Here is a 7034-nt window from a genome sequence, read left to right on the forward strand (position 1 = left end):
AATTATTTCCTCAGGGAGCCTGGGAAGTTTATACCACTTACTTTTTCTGTGATAGGGAGGAATGTGAAATATTTACTTTGAAGCCATGGATAATGTTAGATAAAAATACAGAAATGCCAATTGTTAGTGCTGACACACACAGCCTCTGTGCTAAGCCTACTTAAAGTCAATTTCTCCATCAAAAATTCTGTGTTATGAGAGAATTATTTTCTCTCTCAGCCAAATGCCTTCCCATTTTCAATGTAAGTGGTGTGTTTTATTATTGCTACATTACTTCCCACTGAAATATCTTTCCTCCAGAGTATGTGATGTCATTTATAGCTACCGGCACAAACATTTTTTCCATATTTTGTCAATTAAGCATGTCATAGAATTTAATATTTACAATCTTGTATGGTTCATTGAACTACTTGGAGGAAAAGAGAAATAATGGCAAGGGGAGTGAAACAAGACAGTCTACTTTCTGCAGAAAAGCTGGGGTTAGAATTCTACTCTGTTGATTTCATTAGTGAATATTAAATACAATTATGAGGCTTGTAATGAACATACTGCTAACTATGGTAAGCATTTCTAAGAACAAATTAATATTTAAATATTTAATATCTGGAACTCAAACTTTTATACTCATGTTTGCCAATTCTTTCATAACAGACAAGTCTTGCTTTAGGAAGCAGATGGTAACACCATGCTTGTGGAAGGTAAAATTGCTTTTTGACCAAACCTAGGTAACACAGATGCAAATTCTTTTTTTTTTTCTGTGAGATTGGTGTGGTAACACGAGCAAGTCACAGACACCATTGGTGTTTGCGGATGCCCAGTCTTTGAAGTTTTGATCCCCTCAGCTGAGGTAGAGAATCATAGTAGTTTCATGTTTCTGTCTCCTTCTACCTCATTGACTCATTGAGTGAAGAGCAAAGCTGTCATAACACCATTCCAGCCTTGCCTGCATGGCTGCACTTTGGGTGACAGAAGAGCTGGGTTTTTCAAACAGAGGTCAGGAGTGAGATGCCAGAGAACAGTCAGGAGGTCAAATATCTGAGTGGGCAAGGCATAGGCTAAAGGAAAATGAGGGTGTCAGGAGCCAGGGTAGGCAGAAGAGCTGGAATCCAAGTAGATAAGTAAGCTAGGTTAAGTTAAAGGTGTCACTGATCAAAGCAGTAAGCTGTGAACTTGATTCAGATGGTAAGGTCTGGTTTGGCCAGAGGTCTCCCGTGTCCTCCTTGCAGAGGTAGGGACTAGTCTTGTGATGGGCAGTATTGAGCACAGAGAAGCAGCAGGGTGTAGAGAAAAGAGTATTGGCCTTCCAGTCAGGAGATCTGGACTTCCAGTCCTGAGTTCAAATTATTCTGGCAATGCCTTGTCCTAGAATGTACCAGGTATACATTTATAATGGGTCAGGTAGTGAATCAGGGGCTAGGGACACAAAGCAACTCGTGGTCTAGAAGGAGAGAGGGGAATATAGAGAGAAATTACTGAAGAGGATGATTATGTTGGTACTGTCCACAAAGTGGATCCTGGGGATTTCCATTTAAGATAATGGCAGGCAAGGTTATTCAGAACAACCCTCCTGATGAAAATTCAAAATGCTGGATAAGGTAAATATGCTTAAATGCCCCTAAAGCAGGAAAGAAATAACAGGTTATTCTAGTGACACCAGGTGAAATTTAAGGGAAATGGAAACCAAGGTGTTTTGCTCATCCTGGTAAGGTTGGCCTTCAGTTTTGGTGGCCTCACAGAGTGAGGGAGAAGTGAAAGTCCAAGGCTCACCCAGGGAGATAGACTCATAAAAGACTCTCCTGTGTATTAAGCTTGAAACCCAAAGGATGGCAGTCTCTACAAGGAGGAAGCAAAAGCACTTCCCTCTAGGGTTGAACAAGAGAAGTAGAAATAAAAGAAAGAAAAAATGAAAAACTTGTCCCTGACAGTTGTGGCCATGGGCCTGTGCTCACATGGCTTGTCAAAGAAATCTCAAGCTGTGAACTTGACTAAAGGTGGTCCTGGACTGGTAATGCCCCCAAGCACCTGGCAGAAGGAAATACAAATCCTTCTGGAAGAAAACATCTTCATCATCAGCCTAAAAAATGCCCACAAATCATTCTTCCAGGACACTGAGCTGTGCATTGCTATCTCAATTAAAAGAAAAGTACAGAAATAAACACATTAAACAAATTTCACCTTATAGACACATCTAAAACATTAAAAATCCACAACTATAGAATGTAAATTCTTTTCAAGCATATATGGAACATTTTAAAAACTTTGAGAACACCTTGGGCCAAAAGCAAGACTAAACACATTTTGAAATATTGCAATCAGCTCACTGTCCCCAATGCAATAAGTAGAAATCAATCAGAAAAAATACAACTAAAACAGCTCCAGGTGTTTGGCTTTATATTTTTCATCGTTTAACTTTAATTGAAAAAATGTAAACATTTAAAATATGCCACTATTTTTTCACTGTTTTGGAATTTCATTTTTCCATTGAGTTATAACATAGATACATTCAAGTGTGTAAAGTGCAATAATCCTCAGTATATGGCTTTTTTTAAGTAACATACAGTAAAAGAGACTTTTGGTGGATAGTTCTATATTTTGACCCCACGTATAGATCCATAAAACAACCAGCTACAGAATTGTTCCATCACCCTACCACTTTCCCCTGGCAATCACCGATCAGTTCTCCATCACTACAATTTTAGCTTTATCCTTTTAAGAATGTCATAAAAATGCCATAAAATGTCACTAAAACATCAAAAAAAGAGACATAAATAGAAAGTGCCTAATCAAGATGGCAGAGTAAGAAGCTTCAGGGACTCAAGTAAGGACTGACAGAAACACCTTTCTCAAAGCTCCAGAAAACAGTTAAAGAACTACAGTAACAGGGTGAGCACCAAATCAAGAAAAAGGCATCTTAAAAGAGGTAGGATCTCATGGTGCCCTGGTTGGCCCCTCTCCCATCCTCTCACCAGCTCAGTGTGGATCCAGCCCCACTCTCAGTGTGAGTACTTGTTCTGGGTTCCAAGGGAGCAGAGTAACTTGCATGCACACACTGGGAGCATGTAAGTCTGGCCCAATCTGTCTAGTGGTGGCCTGAGGGATTTACTGTACCAGAACTTGTCTTTGTGTAGAAGCCAGCACACTGAGCTCTCCGACTGAATGCTGTGGGAGAATATTCAAGTGGCTCCCTGGGCAAGGGTTTACTGGCTGTAGGACATAGAGTGCAATGTCCAGGACCAGGAGAAAACTGTTTCCTAGGGAAAAGGGGACATTCAGAACCATGTAAATGTGGGAATATCTAGGGTCAAATGCACATGCCCAAGACAAAATGCATGCACAGAAAGGACCAAGGAGACCCCTAGTATTTTGCCTGAAACCATTCTCTAAACTCATGGCATGGATAAGCTCTGAAGCAGAGCACTCATGCAGGTCAATCTGCAAAGACCAAGAAAAGCATTTCCTTCTTTTCCTTTTTATTGTTACCTCCTGGCATTCAAGGAAAGCTCTGTCATAACAGGAGCTGAACACAAGCTTAAAGACTAAACATGGAAGACTCTAAATTCCAGTGATAACACATTAAAATAGCAAATGTCCAGGTTTTAATAAAGATTACAAAACATACAAAGGAGCAGGAAGTGATGGCTCAGGCAAAGGAGAAGATGAAAGCATTAGAAACCATCCATGAGGAGGATCAGACATGGAAAACACTAGAAAAAGACATTTTAGAAATGGTCCTAAATATGTTCAAGGTGCTATAGGAAAATATGGACAAAGAACTAAAGGAAATCCAGAAAAGATAGATGAACACAAAGAGAATATCAATAGAGAGATTGAATTATGAAAAGAAACCAAACAGAACTGAAAAACACAATAATATAAATTTAAAATTCCCTAGAGGGGTTGGAGAGCAGATTGGAGTTGGCAGAAGAAAGAATCAGTGAACTTAGAGTTGAGACCATTGAAATCATCCAGTCTGAGGAATAGAAGGAAGAAAGAATGAAGAAGAGTGAACAGAGCCTGAGGAACCTGTGGGATACCATTAAGAGTACCAATATATGTGTTGTGTGAATCCCAGAAGGAGAAGAAAGAAAGAGACAGAGAGTATTCAAAGACGTTGTGGCTGAAAAGTTCCCAAATGTAAAAAGGCATGAATATACACATCTAAGGTGCTCAATGAACTCCAAACAGGACAAACCCCAATAGACCCACAGCATGCCATATTATAATCAAACTGTCCAATGCCAAATACAAAGAGAGAATTCTGTGAGCTGAAAGAAACAAGCAATGGGTCACATACAAGGGACCCTCAATATGATTAAGTGCCATTTTCTCTTCTGAAGCCACAGAGGAAAGAAGGCCATGGGCAGACATGTTTAAAATGCTGAAAACAAAAGTTTGCCAAGAAAGAATTCTATACCCAGCAAAACTGTCTTTCAAAAATGAGGGAGGGATTAAAACAATCCCAGACAAACAGAAGCTAAAGGACCTCATCACCACTTCACCATATCTACAAGAAATGCTGAAGACAATTGACTGAAGCCACATGAAGAGATAAAGATCTCCAGTAAATATAATGACATGGGTAAATTTAAACACCAGTATTTTTGATTTGCAACTCCACTTTTTACTTCCTAGAAGACCTAAAAGGCAGATTTATAAAATGGAATGAAAAATCAAAGGTTTTGGTCTCTTACTGTATAAATATGTAATTTATGACAAGAACTACTAGTTTGTGTATACTACTGAAGTTAAATTGGTACCAAAGGAAATGAGATTTTGTAGATTTAGGATGTTAAATTCAAGGCCTATGGTAACCATAGGAAAATATGCAAACTCGTAGAGATAGAAAGTAGAGTACAGGTTACCAGGGGTGGGGGCAGGGGCAAAGGGAAGTTAGTACAAAATTATTATAGTGAGTTTGTTTGGGGTGAAGGAAAGTTCTAGTAATGGATGGTGATGAGTGTACTGCAACATTGTGAATATGATCAATATAGAGATAGAATGTAGAGTACAGGTTACCAGGGGTAGGGGCAGGGGCAATGGGAAGTTAATGCAAAATTAATGTAGGGATTGTGTTTGGGGTGAAGGGAAGTTCTAGTAATGGATGGTGGTGAGGGTACTACAACATTGCGAATATGATTAATCCCACTCAATAATATTCTTGGGAGGGGTTGGGATGGGAACATTTATGTTGTATATATGTTTCCACAATTACAGAAAAGGAAAAATGAACTTAAGAGATAATGACAATTAAATGCAATACATGATACTAGACAGGATTAAGAATGGAGGAGTAAAGTCTTACATGGATCTTATTGGGACATAAAAAAATGGAAAATATCATGTAAGCTTTATATAAATGCTGGATTTTTTAAACTTGATAACTGCACTTAAGGTGATTACGTAAGTGAATATCTTTGTAGGTAATGTACATGGAAGTATGTAGGCATTGTACATTGTACATGGATGTGTTCAAGGAGCATGATGTGTACAACCTGCTTTCAAATGCTCAGCAGATAGATAGATATATAAATAGATAGATAGATAAAGCAAATGTGGTATAGTGTTAGAATTGGTGCAGCTGCATATGAGGGGGGAATGGGGTATATTGGAATTATCTGTTTGGGGCTTGTTTTATTTTTGCAACTGTCCTGCTGTGCTGATTTGAAGCTGTTTTGTACCCCAGAAAAGGCCATGTTCTTTTACTTCATTCCTGTGAGTGCAGACCTGTTGTGTGTGGGACCTATTGGTTAGGTTATTTCAATTAAGATGTGACCCATCTCATTCAAGGTGGATCTTAATCCTTTTACAGAAGTCGTTTATGGGAGGTTTAAAAAAAAAACACAGAAAAAAGCCCAGAGAGCTGAGTGAAAGAGGACCTCCAGAGAGATCAGAGACAAAGCCACTGAAGCCAGAATCTGAAAACAATGAAACCCAAGACAGAAGGACCAGCAGACGCAGGCCACGTGCTTTCCCATGGGACAGAGGAACCCCGGATGCAAGCAGCCTGTCTTCAGAGTCCAGGTATCATCCTACTAAAGCCTGGACATTTTGATGGTCTTACAACTGTATATTTGTAAGCTAATAAATCCCCATTGAAAAAGTCAACCCATTTCTGGTATATTGCATTCTGGCAACTTGAGCAAACCAAAACACCTGTGTTGTATATTGAAATGATATTAGTGATCTTGAATCCAAAAATATTGTAAACATGTTGGCCACAAATAAAATGTAAATGAATTGAGAAAAACATGTTCAGGTACCAAGTGATAACCAGACATTTGTACAAGGATACGAAATGGACTCACTTGATGTCTGCCAGAGAAGCACTCCCTCAATAAGACAGACTTCTGAGGCATAAGAACCCAGTGCAGATTCCACTTTGCTGAGTGTCACGTAGGAGCAGGCTAACTGCTTTGTGCTGCAAGGCTTGCTGCCACCTTTGTCACTGCACTGGAACCAGTGCCTCCAACTGTCAGCTCCGACTGTCAACCTTCATGATGCTGCATTGGACTGGCTCCCAAGACCTCTCATTAAAGGTACCCACCTGCCTGGTTTTCACCCTCTGGCCAATAGACTTTAGAGAATTTGTTATATCCACCTTTAAATGTGTTGTGTGCCCTTGGCCTAGATACTGCATACTGGTAGTCTTGACAGCTTTCAATTAGTTGTTGTGTGAATCAAGAATTAATTTCTTATTATAGCTGAGTAGAAGTCCATAGTATGGACATACCACAATTTAACTATTTACCCCTTGAAGGACATCTGGGTTTTGCTTCCAGTTTGTGCTGTTACGAATAGTATTGCTATGGTGTTGCTATAAATTGCATTGAGCATCAAAACTATCATGCCAAATATGCTTTCAATTCATCATGAATTTACTTTGATTCATGCCAAATTTGCTTTCAATTTGTTACAACAACCATACTTACATGAACTCCTGTGTGTTTGAAATTATTTCAATATAAAAAGTTAAAATAAGAAGGCATACAGTATGTAACCTTAGGAAATTGGCTTTTTCACTTAGCATAATTTCC

The sequence above is a fragment of the Choloepus didactylus genome, chromosome X (genome assembly GCF_015220235.1).
Source record: "Choloepus didactylus isolate mChoDid1 chromosome X, mChoDid1.pri, whole genome shotgun sequence".
NCBI lineage: Eukaryota > Metazoa > Chordata > Mammalia > Pilosa > Megalonychidae > Choloepus > Choloepus didactylus.